The sequence below is a fragment of the Squalius cephalus genome (assembly GCF_949319135.1).
Source record: "Squalius cephalus genome assembly, chromosome: 3".
NCBI lineage: Eukaryota > Metazoa > Chordata > Actinopteri > Cypriniformes > Leuciscidae > Squalius > Squalius cephalus.
In genome coordinates, this window is record NC_137124.1 from 22,905,105 (window position 1) to 22,929,650 (window position 24,546).

General features: G+C 37.8%; 1 protein-coding gene across 1 annotated transcript in view; it reads left to right on the plus strand.

The window, feature by feature from the left end:
- Positions 1–644: 644 nt before the first annotated feature.
- Positions 645–24,546, plus strand: part of glceb (glucuronic acid epimerase b) — a 61,215-nt gene continuing 37,313 nt past the window's right edge. Inside the window, exon 1 of the mRNA XM_079866661.1 lies at positions 645–781. The gene's annotated coding sequence lies outside the window, so the exon portion shown is untranslated. The remainder of the gene's footprint in view (positions 782–24,546) is intronic.

Here is a 24,546-nt window from a genome sequence, read left to right on the forward strand (position 1 = left end):
TATATATATATATATATATATATATATATATATATATATATAGTCTAAAGGTTCTATAAACTGTTCCTTAAAAAAAGAAAATAAGATTTTTCGGACTATTATTTCATTTAGTTAATAGTTTATAGTATAGTTAAAGTCCAAATGAAATCAAAATTGACCCTATTTACTTTGTTAGCGCATATTACTAGTCTTGTGGTGAAAAATTAACCCGTGCAAGTTAATACACAGAAAAAAATTGTTTGCCGTCGTAATCTTTAATAGCCTGAGTTATGAGTTGGGTTTGCATAACAACACACTCGGGCCTGTCATACATGGTTTTAAAGTCTGAAAATGTCTCATATCTGCTTTTCGGCATTCCTGTGTTTGGTTTGGCAAAACTCTTTGACATATTACACACTGCAGTTCCCTCAGAGTCTCCTCAATCTTGCAAACAAATTAGAACAGAAGATTGAGCTCTAAATTACTCTAGATGTCGAGGATGTCAATCATATCGAACTGACCAATAATGCCGAACATGTCTTACCCCCGCTTTCTTATTGGACGACGTTTCTTGAGTATGATTGGTCAGTTCAGCGCCGTCAGTAGTGTTGTGATATCGCGATATTTCAGGCATATGTTCTCTCGCTGCAGCGCTGTAGCGGGCTGAGTGTGGGTGCTTGACTGCCAGTGGAGCCACCGTCTCTCTCTCAAGCGAACTGCAACCTGAGACATTGAGGCTCTGTTTACACTGCCTTTTAACTTTTGAAGGGCCCGAGGAACAGTGTGCTTGAATGTTTCAAAGGTAAGTGATTACTGCTTCTCTGCTTCTTGGAGAATAGGAGTGTTTTTGCTCATTTAGTTGCAGTGCTAACATGTCGACAGTGCGGTGCCTTTCAGTTGAGCACCAGGACTGCTAGCAGCTAGTCTCAGTCATTCTAGTTCGTTAAACTCTTAATTACTGAAAATCAATAAATGACCAACTCCAGTTCCCATAGCAACATCACTGTACTCGTCCCTTTGACAGCATGTCCTTGCGACTCTCGGGGAATGTAAAGTTCCTGTAACTTAACGTTACCCTTGCTAATCAGTGCTAGTGTGGAATAAACAGAGTTAAAGCTCACATTTGTGTGATGACAGTTCCGTAACATTGACAACAACAGAAATGAGCTCTTCTATCTCTCCAGGGTCTGTCAGTGTTTGTCTTGCGTGTACGTGGCTTGTGCTCGACTATCAGTGATCGGACAGTGCTCTCTCACTGATAATGAATCTTTGCAGAATTGCCTCGTTTTGCCATATGGTTTTGTTTACAAGATAGTATAGATACATTGATAAGCACGTTTTGTTTGACTATCTGCTTTTCACCGAAATGACAACAGTTATTTGTGCTTTTATCAGCTGAAGTGGTCCTTGGCATAGTGCAGAGATTAACGTTACATGTTGAATGAGCACATACTTGAAAAATGAAATTACTATTGTATTATAAAGGTGTACACTGTACTGTTTGTATCATTTAAAAAAAAAAAAGTTTAGTCGAGAAATCTAATTAAACTTACGTGTACATATGAAATAAAGACTTTAGACCTAGACCTCTAGATCAATCTTTTCCAAAAAAAAACAAAAAAAAAACCTGTTTTATTCAACGTCAACATGCATTCGCCATGACATCACATGACCAGCTCCAGTTGATAAGATCATAGCAACTACATTAATAATACGTCTTCTTTCTTTATTACATGATGGCTCTGTGAAATACTTGATTCTGGTTGGTCAATTGCGGTGAGATATTTTCCAATATTCGCTGTCGTTCACGATCCAGGAACTTATTTTAGTATTATCTATATTCATATACTATATTGCCTTTATTTATATTTTTTAATTTTCATTTTATTTTTAATTAACTATTAGTAGCTATTTTTAGGTCCTTATTTCTGTAAGATTTTTTTTTAATATTTATATTATTAACCATTTAACTATAAAAATAGATATTTTAGTACTTCAACTTGCACTTATTTCAGTTAGTTTCCTACATTTTCTACATCCTACAGTCAACACTTCTAAATTTCTTAATTTTTTTCCCATCTATATAATATTTATATTTCATTTTAATGCATTTCCACAAAAAAATAGCATCGTAAATAGAACAAAAAAAATATATTTTATAAACGTAACACTATACTTTGTGTTATATTACTCTGGCATTAAATTACAAAAACAGTCAAAACTGCTGCCGTGAGGTTTGCTACTGAAGGAATGACTGTAAATTTGGCATCTTCCTCTCTTCTCACGGGTGTAACCCATCTCTCTCTTTATTATTTCCTTCCGAGGAAATGCAATGGCAACTTTTTTTTTTTTGTTTTTGGAGGGAATGGGAATAATAATAGGCTATTTGCTATACTCTCCATTGTAAATCTATAGAAGTTTAGACTTCTGTAGTTATATACTTAAGCCTTTCAACCTGAAAATGTGAAAATGTGCAAAACCATTCTGTTGAAAGGAGTCAGGTGTTGTAGTGAAGGACTTTTATAGCAAGAATGTTATGAATAGTTCTGTGAATTGTTTCAGATTGCCACTATAATAGCAGCTAGCTCCCAATTTGTGACTATGCATGCTGGGCTAACACTCTCATTTGTGCATGGCAGTCACCTGGAGCTGTAACAACTTGGCTGCGGTATGGGCTTTACATTAGCTAAGTGCTATCTGAAATGGCTACATGAATCGGTTATAGTTTCAGGGATCAGGTGTTTAAACTGGACAGAACGGAGTCATCATTTTAGGGCTGTGTGGAATTGGCAAATTGTCCATCTGATAGCCTCACTTGCAGAAAAGAGTCCACCAAGATACGATTTGTGGAACTATTTTTTTCAGTTCTAGGTTGTGCCAGCTCTGCTGTCTCCAGAAAGAAACAAATAGATAGCCTATTCTGTGCTGCTCTTCTTCAAGTAGAGAGTCTGGAGTCACCACTCGGGTGTCAATGGGGCAGTAAAAAGTAGGTGAAGTCTTCATTTCACAAGTATGTGATGTAGCCTAAACGTTGGGGTGGTTAATTTGTGATGTTGTGTTTTTCAACGAACTTTGAAATGTTTCTCTAGAACAGGGATGGGCAACTTCGGTCCTGGAGGGCCACTGTCCTACAGAGTTTAGCTCCAACCCTGAAAAAATCACCTGCCTGTAACTTTCTAGTAATCCTGAGGACCTTGATTAGTTTGTTCAGGTGTGTTTGATTAGGGTTGGAGCTAAACTCTGTAGGACATTGGCCCTCCAGGACCGAAGTTGCCCATCCCTGCTCTAGAATAACGTCTGCATTTGTGTAGGCTAGTAGCAGTAGTGTGTTAAAAGCAAAATAAATGATTTAGTGATAATAATTGTGAGGGAAGAAAAGCTCCAGGTTTGCTGTGCTTGTTTGTAGGGCTGCACAATTTGGCCAAAGATGGTTGGCGCAAGTTGCGTTCCCAAAGTTCCCAGTTGCGTCAATGCACGTTATAAGCAACCCAAACTCAGAGCTGATTCAAAGATGGAGTTGCTCTGAGATGTTAAGAACACAGTACATATATTTATTTATTTATTTATTCACAGCCTTTGTTATTTGATAATCACACTAAGCCATATCACGATTTTGTTTTTATTTCAATTAGTTGTGCAACACTAATAGGGAGGGAGAGTGTCCCTGACTTTGATAATGTGTCTGTACTGTAACCTGTAACTGAGGCAAACAATTCTCAATGGCTCTGTCACGTTCCACTGTCTCTGATCAGCTTTATCACATGCAGCACATTTGCACTAAGAAATGAATTAAAACAATCTAATTTCATTTTCTCACATAAGCATAACAAGTCGGTCTCCTCTCATAACAAAACACCACCTTCAATTTTCCTGATCTCTTGTCTTACTTGTCTTTTTTTTATCAACCTTTTATCACAACTTAACGAGATTACTTCAAACCCCCTATAGTTCAGTTTGATTAAGAGGCATATGATATTTTGTCACACTAATTATAGTGGAAGGTACATGGGAGAATTCTTGCTGATTTTGGCCAAGGGGGAAATTTGGAGCACAAAAGAGTGTAGTAAGAAAAGAGGACAAGTAAATTGGCAGGAGCTCGAACTCATTATGAGTCCTGGTTTTCGAAAGGCCGCTGAGACTATGTTGGTGTTCAGCTTCTGTGGCTGCATTGTTATGTGGGTGGAGGAAGAAGACCTTCAGCTGTTCATAACAATAAAGCACTGTCATAGTCATCATGGGGATGTGTCTACATAAAGTCACTGCAGATAATGCTTTCAGGCTACTATTCACTACTATTAGTAGTATTCAGGCTTCAACATGAAAAGGCACTATTCACCTGTTCTAAAAAAAGTAGTATGTTGATTTGGAAAGCATTGTGTGTGCCATACTCAAGCTGACAGAGTCCGTTAATGTATGGTTCTCTGTGATACTGTTGTAAGCAAGCACATGGCCAGGGCCTCCTGTGGGGACTAATAACAGTCAAATATGGGAAGTCGGTCCCACTTGGCCCTTGGCTGGACACTTCCTGAGCCCTTGGACACAGGGGGCACTCGTAATTTGGATCACTTGGATGCTCTTGATGACTGGAAAGCTGGCCAAGGAATAGTTCTGATGCAGGCCCTCTGCCAGCATCGCTAATCCACCGCTGCCGCTCTCCCCCCTCACAGGAAGGTTTAAAGGAAACTCGAGCGAAAGCTTGCTCTACCGAACTGGGACAGAAAACACTGAGTATGTAAAGGGCGCTAATGGATTTCAGGCATCCGAGATCAATAACACCAGGAGACAGAAAAGGTTTATGGCTTTCTTGTAACCAATATGCTAACTGTGTTGCTTGCTTTGAAATTGACATTTTTCTCAATTGAGGAATAGAAGGTTGTACTTTTCAGCAGTGTGTATGTTCTTCTGTTTGTTTCCTATGAAAGATAATATCCATTATTTTTACAGAGGGTGTGTATTTTGAAGTAGGGGCCGCTTTTAAAAGATGAATTCACTTTCTTAATAGCGTTTTCATTTGCTGTATTTACAGATTGTGTGTTTTGTTTAGTGAGATGCTCAATTCTTTTCGTTGTTTTGTATCTTTTGCACCAATAAGCGCACTGTTTAGACTTTTAATGTAAAAATTTTGTCGGACCCAAGTAATTTGTCTTTTTGAGATTCAAATGATATAGGCTAAGGCTGGAATACACTACACAGCTTTTGCCCAGATTTTTTCTTCAGTCTAGACAAGCTGACTCTAGTTATTGCTGAAAGTCAGAGCCAGTGTGCAGATTTAGAGCAGTCTAAGATTGAACGATTCTACAGAAAAGAGCATAGTGTATGATGGGCAGTTGGGCACAGACTCTGTTTCCGTCCAGTCGCACGATATCAAACACGTTTAATATTTCAATATGGTTTTAGAACACATTGTTTTCATTTGCACGTCTCCTAGAAATGAGGCATATGTTTCTTGAACGTTTCTACATCTTGAAAGTCTGTGTGATACTCAGTTGTTAAGTGTATATAATAACCAAGTGTCATATATAATGACCAATGCAATCTACCAAGAGCAGCGCAAATTAGCGTCTGGTTTAAGACATGCTTTTTTTGGGCGTTAAATAATGGAGCAAATACCAGTAAATTGACTAGCGCAAAACCTTAGTAAATCACCTTGCATTGTTCATTTAAATAGCCTACTCTTCTCCCATAAATTTTGCGTATGAAAGGGAAACTCCTGCACATGCATATGCAATAAGGTCAGCCGCAAAAAATAACCCTGTCCACACCATTTCAGCATTGTTTTTTCACTGCGTGTCTTTAGTAAATCCTGACAGAAGGTTTTTTTTATGCCAAAAGAGGGATTGCGCTAGCGCAAGGTGTTAGTAAATCTAGCCCATAGTGCGTTTAAAATTGGTTTTAAAAGTCATGGAGTCTTTTCCAGCCTATGGTTGGACTGAAATCATAACTGTTCATTTTTTGCGAATTTGCAATATCAGACCTAAATAATGGGACTGTAGTTTGGCTTCATCACACATGTATCCACATTAATGGGCTACATGTTGGCTGTACCATTGTGAGCTTTCTTTGATTGACATATTGTGTAATGTATTCTTTAACAGACAGAACAATGCTGTTGCTTAATTAAAAGTACTGTCACTGGGGGAACTGGGTTTCATTTCTTCTCTTACTCTGGTCAGCAAGAACAATAAACTTCGTCTTGACTAGCCCCTCACTCTCATATCCCCTTTTCAAATATGCATTGACAAGCCTTGATCTTAGTATTTCTCTTGGGCCGTCTTTTGTCCTTTTAGCTCTACAGCCAGTGTTAGCAGTCAATGCTGGATAATTTCTGTCTGTTTGGTAAATTACATTCATCTCATACCTTAAGGTCTGTTCTTAAAAGTCTTTTAAGCTCTGTGTCTGAGGCCTTTAATGAAGCCGTTTTAGTGCAATGCTGCCTTGTTTTTTTTCTTTCAGATCTAGTTTGCTTCTCTTTGAAATACTGTCTTCTGTAGACCACAAATTGGTTGTTAGATTCCTGACTAAATTGCTGCTCAAGTGTAAAACAAGCCATTTTTTCTTTGTTTATTTTAAAATAAACATGCTCTGCAAGTTTTTCTTTTGGTTTTCTGCTTTGTAGCCTAAATAAATAATAACAAAAAGTTTGTGTTGTGAGCTGAACTTGCAGAGGGACTGTAGACATCTCATCTTTTGTGCTACATTACATACAGTATGTAAGTGTCATTCATGGTCCATGTGGATCATTAAAGGGGGTTTGTTTATCCTGGCAGTTGAGCCCCTTGCTGTGTCACCCGGGGCACCTCTAGCCCATTTCGCTTCACAAATGCACCCATTCATATTTGAGTAATGCCAGACTGTCCTAACCTCAATAGTTCAAATCCCACCATCCATGCAGCAGAATTTGGGCCCTGTCTACTCATCAATAAAAACAGTATTTTAATAACAATACAGCTGGTATTGTTCTTTCTCTTATCTATTGTTTTAGCTGCTGAATGAACAAAGCAAATGGAGGGGGTCCAGTCTAGCAATTTTTATTTGGCCAAGCAGCCACAAGCCAGACTTTATAAGTGCGTGCCAGCTTTGTGACGTTGTCAGAGTTATGGAAGTGATCAGACTGCACACACTGGGTTTTGATTGAGGAGTTCTCATTGGCCTGCTATGTTTCCTGCTGTCCAATAAGCTGTCAAGCTATTGACATGACTGTTGGACATGTCACACCCCACCTGCTCTGCTCTGCCACCCAGCTGAGATCAGATGCAAGGGTCTGGACCCTTCCCAAGCTTCTAATTCTTTACTCTCTTTAGTGATCCATATGGCTGGGCGATGTGTAAAAAATATTAGGGCCGTCACGATTCCTAGCGTAAATTCGAATACTGGATTTTTAAAAATCCTCGATTGTAATTAGTCGACTAATCGCACGTTTATAGTAATTTAATTACTTAAATATTGGAATATAGGCCTATACCTTGCGCTCAAGCGCACTCAGAAAGATTGCCGCAAAGCACTGGCAAAAGTAATGATTATGAATGTGTCTGAAAAAATAGCAAGGAGACATTTTAATTGTTGATTAATCTAGTGTTTTCTGAGTCAGCGTTGGCTGCAAAGATGACGTTGACGATGCTGACCCGTCATCTCCGCAGTAGCCTGTGGACGCGCCTTTAGAGAGAAATGCACCTTTTATACAGTAAAACCTTACATAATCATAACGGATGATTTTTAGCATGCCCAGGAGCCACCATCATTGCGGAACATAAACAATGTGACGAATCGACGCATTCCACGTAAATCTACACCATCGATTACGTTGACGCATCGTTCTAGCCCTAGATTAATCTATATAACTTATACAGCGAAGACTAGGCAGTGCTGTTTTACATTTGATTATTAATTTTCTCTACCTGAAAATTACTGTTAGACCTGAAAAACTGAAAATCAGTGTTTATTTTATTTGTATGTTTGTTCTATTGTATTTGTGCTATTGCTCGTAATTTTTATGATTTGTTCTTATTTTATTACTGACAGTTTACTTTTCTTTAACAATATTTTATATTTTTATGAGTTAGGCTAGTAGTTTTTGGTGTCACAACCTCATTTATTAAGGTTATGGGTCAAAAACAAACGAAGACAATAACTAGGCCTATTTTACTTATTACTTTATTACTTCATTTTATTTTGTGAGGAGAACTGTTGAAGAAAATTTAACCGAACCCAATGTTAAGTTCATGGTGAAGGTGGACATTCTGGTGGGGATTGTAATAATGATTAATGCATGCTGATGCCACATAGCAATGTCTTGCACAAAAATAAAATGGATTTCATGATAATACGTTTAATTTCCTTAATTATAACATTTGTAGCACTGGTTTTAAACTTGTAGTCAATCTATAATGTACCAGTGATTAAAAACGAATTGGTTTGTTCTGAACAAAAACGGATAAGGTTATTTTTTTCATTCTGAAAATAAAAATAAAAATAAAAATAAATACTTTATTTATTTAGAAATAGAAGTAATTTAAAAATGTTATTTGTGTAATTAAATTAAAAAATATTTAGGCTGCAGTTAAAGTGGGCTATAATGCTTCCGAGCATGCATGAGATATTTAAAGCATGCATGAGATTAAAGCTTTTTGAGATTAGAAATTTAAGATTTAAAGCACCATAATTTCTTCATCTGCCTGCAACAAAGCTACAGTACTGTGCAAAAGTCTTAGGCATGTTAATATCCCCCCCCCCCCCCCCCCCCCCCCCCACACACACACAAAAATGGTTTTAAGTCATTTATTTATATCTTTTGCTGTAGTGTGTCAGTAGGAAATATCAGTTTACATTTCCAAACATTCTTTTTGCCATTAATTGTAATAATCCAGTGAGATTTTTGTATGCACAAGGAATCTGACAGCAGCCGGGATGATCTGATCTCACCATCATCGAGTCCGTCTTCGATTACATGAAGAAACAGAAAAAACTGAGACAGACTAAATCAAGAAGAACTGCGGGAACGTCTCCAAGATGCTTGAAGAAACCTTCCTGCAAAGCTACAGTACTGTGAAAAGTACTAGCACTTGTGTTAAAATGCTGTAAAGTGAGAATGCTTTCAAAAATAAAATCACAAATTGAATTTATTTATGATTTAACTTCTATTAACTAATTCAAATCAATATATGGTGTAACGACCCTTTGCGTTTAAAACGGCTTTTGTCCAGGTACACTTGCGCATAGATTTTCAGGGAGCTTTGCAGGAAGGTTACTTCAAGCGTCTCGGAGACGTTCCCGCAGTTCTTCTGGATTTAGGCCTAGTCTGTCTCAGTTTTTTCTGTTTCTTCATGTAATCACAGACTGACTCGATGATGGTGAGATCAGATCATACCGGCTGTTGTCAGACTCCTTGTGCATACACAAATCTCACTGGATTATTACAATTAATGGCAAAAAGAATGTTTGGAAATGTAAACTGATATTTCCTACTGACACACTACAGCAAAAGATATAAATAACTGACTTAAAACCATTTTTTGGGGGGGATGGGGGGGATATTAACATGCCTAAGACTTTTGCACAGTACTGTATATATATATATAAGAGTTCAGATGCAAAAGCCTCTAAGTGCCATCTGAAATATTCTTCTAGAATGATCATTTTTATCAAGCTTGTATATTTAAGTTCAGTAATTTCACTTAAATGGCAATGCAAATTACCTATTAATTGTCATTTAAGTGAAATTACTGAACTTAAATATACGAGCTTGATAAAAATGATCATTCTAGAAGAAAATTTCAGATGGCACTTAGAGGCTTTTGCATCTGAACTATTTATATATATATATATATATATATATATGTGTGTGTGTGTGTGTATGTATATATACGTATGTATATATACGTATGTATATACGCGTGTGTATATATACGTATGTGTATAGATACGTATGTATATCGATACGTATGTATATACAGTACTGTGCAAAAGTCTTAGGCATGTTAATATCAGACAGTAGACAAAGTCGACTGTGTTTACGGTGATATTTTGATATAATTTTGTGTGTATTTGTCCGTTCAAGCACAAGAAGACTAAGTATTTGCGCACTTTATGAGAGGCGGCTCTCTCTGCACACTAAAGTGTACAGCACAGAAAACAGAGCGTGAGTACAGTGAGTTTTCTCTCACATCTTGTGCTTAAAGAAAATAACATTAAAATACATACAGGAATCGATAAGCAGAATCAAAATTTGTATTTTATAACAAGTATTCGATTCTTGACCTTACGTGTCCAGTACCAAAATTAGAATCGATTTTTGATTCTCAACTAGGGCTCGGTATCAAGTTTGATACTTTTTAGGCCCCGACCGAATTGCCTCATTACCATCGAGTATCAAAAAATCTCTTGTGGTTCAGTACCAAATTCCGATACCTAAGGGGTTAATCTCGTCAGTGAGCCAATAAGCATGCAGCATGATTGGCTGTGGCGAGGCATTAAGGAAAACGCCCAGAGACGTTGCTCACATGTGAGGCTGTAGTGTGTAAGCGTCCCAACCCCCATAGATGTAAAAGATGTGAAAAAGATCAAAACTGTGGCTACATATCACCAGGCTCGATGCCAACAGCGTGTGATGCAATATTTGCAACAAGATAATTGCTGCCAAGACCAGCAACACGTCAAATCTGATGAAGTACGCGACTTATAAACTTAAGAGCAGAAAGTCTTCGACTGCAGGAAGAACTGGAGCACATCACAAACGAACCGAAACTCTGCGTATAGGCTTCTTGCCTCACAGACCTGAGAAATATGCATATAAAAAGCTTGAAATGTCTTTTAAACGAAGAACCAATTTGAATCGAAAACAAATTCTCTCTGATTCCAAATGAAAAGTGCATTTATCTCTATAGGCGCATGTGTGCGTTCACTATACTGCGGAGATGACGAGTCAGCAACGTCAACTTCATCTTTGCAGCCAATAGTGTATGCCTGATCGAGCTAGTCGCTGCACAGCTGTTGTTGTTTTTTTGGACAACATTTGCTGTTTTGAAACCAAAGTATATAACTTAAAAGAGTCCTGAAGATTTGAAGAGGTTTTTTTTTTCTTTAGAAAACATTGTACTTTTCCTGTTGTTTTCCAATTTTCAGCCAAGATATGTTGTCCTCGGACCTCCTACAAGGATCTACTTTCACGCCATGTCGCCTCTCAATAGTTTGCAGGTATGAAGAGAATAAGAATGCGAATGTCTATGAAAGACAAGGTGCAACTGTAGAGCTTTGCCTTGATCTTCAGCAAATATTGTGCTGGTGATTATCTTGAAGCTTCTTAAAATCCATCAAAGGCTTGTCACATGAGAGCTTCGGTGTCTATGACAAGCACGAACCCTTTGATTTCAGATAATACAAAGAAAGTTTCACAAATCTGTAATGCAATTTTGATGTGCTAGATTTGATGTTGGCCTGTTTTGACTGAAAAGGCTGCATTTTTGAAAAGGACAGTTCTGTCCAGACACTGCTAGGCATTGTAAATTCAATTTTGTTATTGCACCTTTTTAACAATGCATGTTTTCTGAAAGCAGATTTAGAAAGATCAATGCTTTAAACCCCCAGTGACAGTAGCAAAAGAACTCCCTTCCTTCCTATATTATCTATCCTCTGGATGATACTTATTTGTCCTTTATAGTTCTAGCCATATAATTAACAGACTACGGCAATAAAGAGTACTGGAGGAAAGCTTTGAAGTCTTATAGTGTTATTTAAGGGATGCAGAACGTAGATGAAGGATCTCCACACACTGTTTAGGTCTCACAAACACCTCTTGAACCAATTCATTTAGAGAGTCAGTTAAATATAGTTAAGTATAGTTTCTATAAAAAATCCTGTCCATTTTACATTTTTAACAGGCAAACTATTCAACCACAACTATATCAAGCAATTCTGTTCTTGGCAACTTAAAAAAAACGGCACCTAAATGTTTTAAAGTCTACAAAAACTGATGGCATTATCCAAGATATTAGTGCATTGAATAGACATAAGCTCACATTTAGCTGCAGAATAAAGATACTGATCTCAAAAATCTATTTATCATTTCCGTAGCCCCGTTTACATGCACACTTTTTAGCTATTCTGATTGAGATCGTTCTGATTGACGGATTCCGGTTGACTGTTTACATGGGATGTTATCTAAACCGATCAGGTGTTTACATGTGCTGACGCTTCCAATCGAAATCATTTTGTGACATGCGCACACAGCTTGTCTGCCGGATCTGGAAGCTCATTATTTCCCACGTTTTCAATCCTGTCAAGATGGTGCATCACTTAACGTTATGGTGCATCACTTATACGTTAGGCATTAACCGCGTTTCCAATGTCGGGCCAGTGCGATCCAGGGCTTTAAACGGGCCTTGCCAGGCTAATAGCCTCGGGCCAGTAACGTTCGCACCGTGCCCAAAATCTGCTGCGTTTCCACTGCGCAGTGGAGCCAGAAGCTCCACAGCGCTTCACTAAAACACGCCCGTAACACGCCTCTCTGGAACAACGTCACACTAACCCATCATTTCACCAATAAAATGGAAGTTTTATCAGAAAACTAATCAGAAAGAAATCACTGGAAACAGCGTGATCGCAAAACAAGAGCGACCGTTTGCTGGCATTTTTGTTGTTTAATTGAATATTTTAAACCCAAGAATATATGTTTTACCACAGGTTTACAATAAAAAGCGATACATCACAATGAATTAATTTGTGTCAAAATTGCACATTAGTCACACAGAAATAAAGTGGTTTACCGTTTATGACGTTTGTGAACGTTCACAAAAGAAAGAGGACACACAATTATTCAGTCGCGTCTGTTTCTGTTTATTTGGTAGCCTAGTTACAGGACATTTACATCACATTTAGAAAGAATGATAATTTCTACAAATATGCCACCAGAAATTTGACCTGAGGAGCTTTAGCACTCTCTCCCTGAAGGATACAGTTATATTTAAAAGAGGATAGTCCAGTATAAAGAGATAAAATAAAAACAGGATTAAGATAACTTATGATTTGTCTGATTTCTTCAAGCGTTCATATTTACCATGTTTACTATGGTAATGGTTAGCGCGCATAGTTTTTTGCATCGGGTATACATATTCCTACCTTATAGGGTGATCAGAATCCACAACGGATCACAAACAGAAGGCGTAATGTTAGCTGACAGAATTATCTGGCGCAAAACCAGGCATGCGCAGAAAGACGTACACTCAAACTAATCGGATCAGCTCGTTTACATGGTGTAATCTTTCGTTTGATCGGTTCATGAAAAGGTTTATTCCACCCCCTTCAATCCGACTGAAATTTCAATCGGTTTGAGCATTTTTATTCCGATTGAGGTGTTGACATGGAGCATTTTCATTCTGATTGGACTTTTAAACTGGTTATAATCGGAATACAATGCTACATGTAAACGGGGCTAGTGTCTGCAATAAGACTGTCTTATGATAATTGATAATGATTTCATATGAATTCAGGTGTCCTTGTTTCTAAACTTCTATTTATAAAGTTTGGCAGTTAAACAGACTTTTTCCACAGGGAGAAGCAATGCTTTTTTACAGTGCCTCACAGGGGCTTTCGGAAAAATCCCTTCAAAGTGCACAGCTCAATCGTCTGCACTTATTTGCCCATCTCTCTGCATGCATAATAGCTCTTTTTTTAAGCATCCTTTGTGCCGCTTTGTCGTCTTTGGCTGATGGAGTGCTTTGAGGTCAAGAGAACCACTATTTATCAGGCCTTCTTTAGTGAAACCTATAGGAGTGTTCTTGAAAAGCACATTTAGCCAGCACTTTGAAGCTATGCTTAAATGGATCCCTGAGCCTGCTGCCTGCCTAAAAGAAAGTCCTGTTTCATGAGGTCCATGTATTGGCCTTTTTGCAAGTCTTCGGTCTTTTGCAGAGAAGAGGAACAGTTAGCTCTAGGGGTCTAAAGGGCGTTGGGCAATGTCCAGGCCATTTTTGAGTGTCGGTCGGCTTAGTGTTCTGCAGCGTTGGCTATAGTCAGATGAATCGGCGGTGGAGCTTGTCAGTGAGAGAGATCACTCTGATTGGCTGTTCACCTTAGCCAATCAGCGCACAAGAAAAAAACGGAACTGACGAAAGCAAACAAAAGACGGAGTAAAGAGAGAACACAGTACACTTGTCATTCTTGTCATTTCATCTCATTTGAAAGGTGATTTTTAATAATAACATGGCTTTTTGGAATCAAGATGTCGAAGCTATACACAAATCCATCTGTAATGAACGAGACTGGTGTAAACAATGGTAAAAACAAGCGCTGCTTGCTTTGTATATCCACAGTTTTAGCTCTTCCGGTTTCTCTTTTTGAATGCTGAATACAGACTACTACCACCTGCTGGTATGGGAGAGTTAGGCTATATGCGCTCGCATAGGCGCAGAATGTACATGTTAGTTGGCCATCGGCTGTAGTCTGTGCGGTGTGTGCAAGCTCAGCTTTTTTGCCCTGACGCGAGACAACGCCAGGGCTTTCATCAGTGCTAGTTCTTTGGCGTCGGTTTGTTGTATCACTAAGAGCAGTTCATATGAACTTTTACTCACTTGAATGCTTCAAACTAAATTAAAAATGATCTGAACTGACAATTTCAAGCAGTGGTCTGAGTATGGTTTGCTGTAAGTGAAGCGAAAGTGTGGTGTGGTTCGCGTCTAACATGCTTTCTGAATGCAAACCCAAAGAGTAAAGCCACTTATTTTAATCTAACAAGATTGAATTTGCCTCTAAATTAAAATATAGTGTGTCCTATTTTAATGCTTTCATTTTATCTTTTAGGTTTTAGAAAAGAAAATAATAAAAATTATTTTATTGATCCCAAACAACAATAAAAGATGGGCACCTGTGCTGGTCATTATGTAGGGTGCTGATGAACTATTTACATTAATCCAGATATTTTTTTTTATGTGACTGTCCTTATTGAACTCAAATATATAATAAAGAATAAAAGTAATCATCATCATCATAATCCATAAAAAAGATGAAAGGAAAATTAACTGAGTCCCTGTCACAGGAAGTGAACAAATAATGAGATTTCGTGAGCTTAGAATTATAAGGTTCTATCTCCACTTTTGGTCGAAATTGAGTTTTTGACATAATCTGATCCATTAGGTGTTTATTAATGCCTGTGTGGTGTTATTTTTGTAAAAAAATATTTTGTTAGTAGTTATTAATAAAATAAAAAGGCCCCATCTCTCCATTGCCAGCTGGGATGTAAAAACTTTGATGCTCAATATCTCAGAACTACACTAAACGGAGATAGAACCTTATAATTCTAAGATCACGATTATGGCAAGGTGTGGAACAGTGTGAGTGTAATAAAAAAACTTTTTCATTTCATTCACTTTTTGGTTCATTTAAAGGAACTGAACTGAATTTTATTCTTTTAAAGGGGTCATAGACTGGATTATTTTATTATTTTATAATGTTTCCTGGGGTGCCCTTATAATGTTAGTATGATTTTAACATAAAAAATTGTCATAATTTATAAATAAAAGGCATTTTTCCAAGCCTGATTTTAGCCTCTGATTTGAACGCTCTGTTTTAAGGGGCGTGTCTGTGTGAGACTTCAGTGTAAACGCCCACTGCTCTGATTGGCTGACATGTTTGCATATGAAATAGCTAGTATTACATGTGGAACTCTCTCGAAAACTTTTACTACGTTTTTACTATTACAGCTATCGAGATTAAGGAAACGTGAAAAGTAGGCTATTGATCATAATGATCTATTCCCATCACATGAAAGGTTGCAGTGATGAGCCATGTGCAGATACAGACAGTCTGTTGATCGCGTATGAAATTACACCTCTGGCTTTCACCAAATAACAATGCAAACACGATGTAAAAATACAGTAAGAGCTTTGTTGTACTGTACATAACAGCGTCATGATTTTGTGATGATTGATTTCAACAAGTTTTGGCAAAACGTGTCCAGATTGGATAAACTCGCGCTGTTTGATTGACAGCTTGGGCGATTGGGTAGGGAACGTTCTTTGATCGCTTTCTTTATTAATCACAGTTTAAATAAGATTATTTTAGAGGAATGACGTGAAGTTGATTGTTTAGTCTCTGGCTTGATTTACTGATGCATAAACATTATTGAACGATATTTTGAGAGATAATCTGTCTGAACTTGAATAATTACATCAGAAATCACTGATCACAGATCAGGCATTAGAATAAACATGACTACTTACTTGACTCGTAAAAGTCTGCTTGCAAAGCCTCCGCCGAAATTTACCAAATAATCCACAGTGAAATACACTGAATACAAACAAACAATGCACTGCTGAGACATTCACATTGTTGGGAATCATCCCCCCCCCCCCCCCCCCCCCCCACTATCCTAGCATTAGGATTGTTTGTAAGGTAATGGTATTGATCCTGCATCGATCTTTTCTCATTCTCATGTCACTGTTCACTAATGCTCCAGTGGGTGGGGCCAAAGCTGAAGTGTGACGTCACAAGTCTCCACTTTTTAGATCCTGTCGTTTGCTGGCCTTGGTTTCAATAAAAGCAGTTTTTGGAATAACAAGAAAGTTTTGAGTTTTGAAACTTACAGGGTATTTTTATAGTATAACAAACTCTTAACTGTCAAAGGATCAAGGAACATTTGAATTCTCATTCTATGATCCCTTTAAGACTTTGTGGGAAAACATCCTATATCACCTCCTTTCTAAAAAAACAACTCTCAAACAAGTTTGCAAAGTTACCAGTTGCGATAATGATTGGAAACGGAATTGTCTCTATTTGATGATTGCTTTCAAAATAAGCCTGTTGTCTTTTTCTTTGGCAAGAAACAAAGTTGTTGAGAAAACTGAGGGTTTTCACCAGGAAGTACTTTCCAAGCAGACAGCCTTGAATAACCCCTGCTGTGCATCCTGTCTTCAGATATTTTGCAGAGAAACACTCATATACACGGGCATGGTAATCGTAAACCTTGCAAATACGTTTTTGTGCTCGCTTTGAAGAGGAGCAACAGCTTAGAAATCTGTTAATGTGTTGAGTGCCCTGAAAGCCCTCTGACTGAAACATGTCATTTCCATAGGAAGTTTAGATTCAGTTCCAGCAGTGTACATCAAAGAACGCTCTGAAATCTGAAAAAGCTCTCTGTGGATGCAGGATGATATGACTCATATTGGTGTGCTTGTGCTCTCCCGTTAAGTGCCCTTAAAATACAGCTGAGATTTTTCAGGATTAGATTTCAATTGTTTTAATAATCAGTATTGGCACTGTCTTTCTAATTTGCAGTTAGGTGCAGACAAGAGTGAGTTTTGCATTTTGTACCGTGCCAGTTTATTCCAGGTTCAGAGGGGCTAAAGCATATTTTCACCTTAAAATGACCCACGGTATTTCAGTCATGCACTAAAATTCTATACTTTGCTCCTCATAGTGCTGTACTGCAGGCACACACACGCTCTCAGAAACCCAGTGCACCTAGTTAGTTGTCTCTCTCCCTGCAGGCCTGTGGAATATTTCAGCCTGTTTGGAGAGTGGGGGCTGGGGAGCCCAGTGTGGGCTCTCTCACTAGGGAACAGAGTTTTTCACATGCTCAGTAAGAGGATTTTTCTCCCTGTTTACTGTCATGATGCCAGGTAGGGAGCTCAGCAGTGGGGGGTGGGGTGGGGTGGGGGACTTTTATCAGAAGGTTTAGAAGACGAGTATGGTCGAGGAGTCAAGTGGCTTCCTTAGATCACCTTTTGCACATTGCTGCTCCAGAGACAAACAGAAAGAAGAAATCTGCATTCTGTTTTATGAATATTCATGAATGTTTTGTAGCATCTCCTTGTTAATATCAAAACTAATATCAACTTTCATACCAGAGGCCGGTTGCAAAAACTTCCAAGACTAGTCTTACAAGTTAGTCATCAAATTTATTTTCTGTTAGACTGTTCATAAACTTTTTAAGTATTCAGTTATATAAAAATGTAGATTGGTCTAATTTGATACTGTAAGACTGCTTGCCCCTTGGCTAATTTCTAGTTGGTCAGACTAGTTCTTAGGACACAGTCTGTTTATGCAACTGGCCCTAGTTGACGGAGCTGTAGCTCAACTCACTGTACTTGCGTTCTTGTGTAACTGTGATTTTGTTAATCATTTACTGTGGTTTTATTAACCAAGACATCTGGAACACATGAAACAATGTTTTTATCGTTTTGTTGTAAAAAGTTTACATTATCTTCTAGACTGTCATATTTTTTGTTTTTGAGTTTGAGAATGAGTTGAGAATGAGTCATGCAAGTATCAGAAATATTTGATCATTATAAATAAATAAATAAATAAATAAATAGGCCATTTTTGGCACCACATAACAAAGTTTTCCATTAAATTATAGGCTAGTTCATACATTTATAGCTGCCATTGAGTTTCATTTATGAGTGTGAAATAGCTTGTTATTGCTAATTACAAAAAATATTGTATATATAAAATATTCAATGTTTTAAATAATAAATAATTTATAGTTAACTTTTTTGTTTTTGTTTTGCCATTTCAACCCTCTACGGCTACGCACACCAATAGAATCGCCATTGGCTAGTAATTTTTTTGTTTACTCGCCAGACTGATATATATAGCCTAATGTATATATATTTCGATTTCGCCAAATCAGTTTATGTTTTTAAGTATCTGAACATACACTCTTAACATCAGTCAATCAAGCACTATATTATGATAATCAAGCACTATTTAATGATAGAACTTTAGTAATTAGAAGTAAAACTTGGTAACCAAACCATGTATGAATGCATATTTGTCATTTTAACTCAACTAAGGACTGGTGATGCTTAAGATATTGTTGGTCATTCAGTTACTGTAAAAAAAAAGATGATAGGAATAGATAATATAAATTATTATTAAAAGATAATACTAGGCTACTACTACAAATTCTACTACAAATAACCAGTGTTGGGGAAAGTTACTTTTAAAAGTAATGCATTACAATATTGCGTTACTCCCCAAAAAAGTAACTAATTGCATTACTTAGTTACTTTTTATGAAAAGTAATGTGTTACATTACTTTTACGTTACTTTTTCTTCTCACCTGGGCTGGGCTTGCTTGTTTGTTTTTTTAATAACAAAACCAACAAAAAAGTTATATTTTTGGCAAATGTTAAGGCCCTTTCACACCAAAAGTGAACTGAATAAGCCTCAGGCTGAAGGAAATGTATATTTACGCTTGTACAGTAAAGGGTGCCGCTCGCGCTGCTGTTCTGGATTAAAGAACAATAATATACAGGAGAAGGAAGTTCAACACTCTTATTTCTAAATCTTAAGTAATTTTTGCTTATTAGTATGGTTGAATTAGATCATTGAAGGTCAGCAGCAAAGACATTAATAAAGTGAGATTAAATTCACAAAGTATATTTGTGTAATTTAATAGTTAATTATAAAAGTTGAGTAAAAAAAAAAGTTGAGATTGCATTTTACTGTTTTTATTTATTTTGAGCAGTGAGATGAGTAAGTTCACATTTACTCTAGAACTACAATAACCATCATGTTTACACAGCGCACACACCACCACCTCACTTTGTTTCTCTCAACATAGGGACAGGAGAGCTGTCAGTCAATAAATGTGAAAAAGTAACTAGCGTTACTTATTTGGAAAAGTAACTTAGATATTTTATTGCAAATTGAAAAAGTAATGCATTACTTTACTAGTTACTTGAAAAAGTAATCTGATTACGTAACTCAAGTTACTTGTAATGAGTTACCCCCAACACTGCAAATAACAATATACAACGCACTAAGGATTGATTAGCTGCTGGGTTCATGAATATTAATCACGTTGTCAGCGTTCGCTCAAACTGATTTGCTGAAATCAAAACAGGGTTGAATCCCAGCCAATGAGATTGCCATTTGCGCATTAGTTCCGCCCACTACCGGAGAAACCGACATATCTTCTAGTGATGGGCATTGTGGCTCTTTTTCATGAGCCGGCTTGTTTGACTCAGCTCACTGAAAAGAGCCGGCTCTTTTGGCTCACAAACGGCTCTTTAAAAAATAAATGTTTTAACTATGACTTTGACTATGATGGGTGTGAAAACAATTCTAATTAAATTATTAAATTAAATTATACTCATGTCTCACAATTTCTTTAAAAATGCATTGATTTGTTATGAAAAAAGAATACTATTAAACATTTGCATTTAAATTTCAACTATTTAATGTATAGAAACAACATTCAAAACAAATACAATCTGAACAACATAATAGAACCCATATTAAAGAAAAATAAATAACTGAAAGGATTAAACTGGTCCCTCTTATTCTCTCTTCTTTATTGCCATGTTATAACCAGCATGAACTATCTCGTTATGTAATGTATAACTGTAGCATGAACACACACACACACACACACACACACACACACACACACACACACACACACACACACACACACACACACAATGCTGACCATATTTTTATTTTATGAGAGATTTGCATTCAGAAATGCAAGCTGCCTCACTTTCGAGGGGCTGATGCGGTTTCTTCTCTCAGTAATTTTATTTGTCCTATTTTCGAGAAGACCCTCAGAGTGAACGTTGTTCTTCCACCAGCTCAGAGGATCTGCAGATCTTTGGAGGAGGGGCTCCTCCAAATAGGATCGGACCTCCATTATGGCATCTGCTGAGGGATTCCTTCGTGCTGCATCCCCAGTTGCTCTCTCATCAAACAGCATGCAAACAGCAGACGTTTGTGGCCCTACTGCTAGTGCTTCTGCTTCTTCTGATCCCTCTGCTTCCTGTTGCCCTGGTGTCTGAGCCAGCTGACTGCTGGGGCTGTCCCTCTCTGCTGCTGAGGTGATTCTTTGAAGAGCCTCATCATTTGCTATGGCATCACTGAAGGCTAACTTCTTAAACCTGGGGTCAAGTGCCGTGGTTTCTGATTCACGTGATTATATTCCATTCTATGGAACTTCCTGTCCATTGATGAACATAGGGTGTCCATCAACTCTTTGCTTCTCTTTGGCGGTTGGCTGTGATTCGCTGCAGACCCTTACATAGGAGTATCATTTTTGAGGCTGTCACATAGCTAAAAAGAGAGAACAGATTATATATATATAAATATAAATATTAAATATAAAATACAGGATAAAATGTAGAAATAACTGCTTACTGTACCTCTCTCCACTGATCTCCAAAGTAACCTGCTCAAAGGGCTCCAGGACTCTGCACACCTCCTCCACCACTTCCCATTCCTCTTGGATCAGAGGATCAACAGGTGCATTGACAATGGCCAGGGTATAGATGATGGCATCCTTTGACTCAAGAAACCGTTTCAACATATAAAATGTTGAATTCCACCTTGTAGTGCAGTCTTGTTTAGGCCTTAGCTCAGACATTCCCATCTGGCGTTTTTCAGCACCTACTGTGCTCCTGTGGAAGTATTCCACAGCTGCTTTTACTTTGTCCACAGTGGGCTTCATCACCTTCAGAGCATCTCTTACAATCAGGTTGATTGTGTGGGCAAGACATGGATGATGGGTCCACTTAAAAATTTTCATTGCTTTGGTTATGTTAGCTGCATTGTCACTAACACAACAGACCACTTTTCCATCTATGTGCCATTCTTTTGCCACCCTCAACAGTTCCAGAAGACAGCTAGACATTGAAAAATCTTCAATGAAGTGACATGTAACTGACATGTAATTAGTGGTTATCCTTGATGTCCAGCAGTCAGTGGTAAGGCAAACTGCAGTAGCTTTTTTGACTCTTTCCTGTACTGAAAACCTTGTGCTCTCATACAGTTGTGGAATAAGTGATTTTGAAATTACTTTCCTGCATCGAATTGTGTACATTGAATTTAGACTACTGTCCTCCATGATCGAAAATGGCTGGAAATCGGTGGCAAACATTTTAGCCAATGCAATATGAATTTGGCCTTGTTTTGCTACAGACATTGACTTCTGCATAAACTGGTCCATTATAGAAGACTGCTTTGCTGTGGGTCGTGGAGTAGGCCTACTTGACTGAGTGGATACATCTCCACGTGTGGAGGTGCTGGCTCCAGTCGCTCCACCACCATCACTAGCGGGACCGTTAGTTTCTCGAAGCTCCGCTAGCTTCACATTTGGGTGCACAATTCGCATATGCCGTTGTAGGTTGTGCGTAGAACCGGCTGTATATGAGATTTTGTTTTGGCGAATTCTACACTGTGCTTTAACATGGTCTACATCATTAAAATTATTCCAAATGCTGCTGTGCTTCCTACTCGTTTTCCTGCTTTTGTTTTCACAGCTGTTTTTCCTCTCCTCCGAGTTTCAACTACTCGTCTGACTGTGTGTGTGTGTGTGTGTGTGTGTGTGTGTGTGTGAGTTGGCTTGGCCCTCCTCCATGCAGTATAATTGGTTGACGCCGCGTGTATGATTGACAGGAACAGAATGTGAGGCTGATCGGACAGTCAAAACGAATGTGTGTGCGCCTTTAGGCCTATATCATTATTTTTTTGTTGTTCTTTGAATTAGTCAATTATTTTAAATAAAATGTAATTATTCATTATTTCATTATTACATAATGATTTAATTTCTATAGTCTATATTTTTTTTTAAAAATCGCAGGTTCGCGATATGCGAACCTGCTCCCGACGTTCACCCACAAGAGCCGGCTCATTGGCGAACGACCCATCACTAATATCTTCCGCTTGTTCTTAAAAGCTGAATAATTCAAAATGAACTCCGTTATTTTGACAGGAGAATACAACAAAGAATATTATTTACATGTAGCGCGTCGATTCTGTGTGGTATGTAAGGCTCTTGCTCTCTTTCTCTTTGCATGTGTGTGAGAAACCCAGCGCTCTCAGCAAATCGACCGTGAGTTGTGCGCCTTCAAACTAGAGTGTACTGTCTGTCAAATACAGGTACACTGCACACATCCATTGAGCTGAATAGAAATAGTTGGCTACAGATCGCTTGACTGAGAGCAAAACTCTCAAGCGCTCAGTCTGTGTGTTCACCGAGTGAAAATATGAACTTCTATTTATCCTCTAACACACACACACACACACACTGGCGAGCAAAATCTAAGAATTTATTAGCCTATAATGATAGACATTACTTAGTCGCCCAGAAAGATTTAGCCGCATGTGCGAGTGATTTGCTCGCATTGTAGAGGGTTGGGCCATTTGAAAATGTTGGCATTGGCAAGTATAAAAATCTGAAACACGAATCAAGCTTGCAGAAAGAAAACTGAATAAAGTGAATATTTATATACATTTCATGTAGGGAGTGTTTTTGGGAGAGTTTGATGAGATGGAACTAAGTATAATGCAGATTTAGCCTCCATGCGTTGATGTTTTTCCATTTGTGCTCATGGTTTCTGTCACAGTCACTCATGTTCGGCCTCTGAGAACTTGCCATATGCTGCTGTCTGAACGCATACCAAAGACTTTATATAGACTCCGATGTGTCAGCACTGTTTAATTCTGTTTTGTTTGCTAGTTTGTCGTCTCTAATTAATGTCTCTGAGTGGTTCTGACTAGTCATAATGGTTGTTTGAGTAAGCTCTGAAAACACTGACTGGGAAAAGCTCTGAAACGTCTAGGCTATGGTGTTGCAAGTCCCTGCTATGGGATTAAAGGTAATTCCTAAATGTCACCCTCTGTCACGCGCTTCATCTTATCCATCAGAAAGGACTTTCTTTGTTCAGTAGTTTTTCTTTTTGCCGCTGTTAGATAAGCTTGGCTAATCAAGCCGTGGCGGTCCTCTGAACGTCTGTGTCTGAACTCTTTCCTGATTCTACATCGGTTTAAAAAAACGGAGTCTGAGCTGCCATTTCATTTTCCTCTGGTTTCTATTGGCTTTATGATGAGAATTGGGGATGATTTTAGTGACACATTCATCTCACCTCTAATTTAAAGGTAAAACGCAGTGAACCTATTATAAAATATTATACTTGACATTGTGCATTTGTGTCTCTGAATGTGTGAATTCTTGCATATACCTAACCTCATATTATTGTGCAGTTATAACAGCCTCCTGTTACAGGGCTGCCTTTTGTTACATTTGCCTTTTATTTGTGTTCTATATAGAGGAATTTACCAGTATTGACCTATAAATGCGACTTTTTATTGTTATCAATGTTGGTCTAGGCTAATATGTAAAATAAGCCGCCTATATTTAATCAACTTAAATTTACGCACATGATTGTAGGACCCTACATTTATCTCTGTATGACCAACCTCTTTTTTGTTCTTTTATTTTACAGATGTTATATTATTCTTTGTTATAGACTTAACAAAGACATATAATATAAACAAAGGCGCTTACTAAATCCCCTATTTATGTTTTTTCTTCTGCATTTCTAGCTTGTCTACTAATCTAGTTTATATTTTAAACTTGACATTGTGTAATTTTAGGTTTTGGCATCGATCAAAGTACTGGTACTATTGATGTTGGTAGATTGTAAATAGTGGATTGGTGTAGTAGTGGTATATTTGTCCCGAACCGTCACGTTATGGACTAGGGTGTAACGGTTCGGTACGCATTTGCACCGCAGTTCACCTCAGATCTGATAATATGGTTTGTTGAAAATAACAAAGCGTAAAAAAGACAGTTCCGCT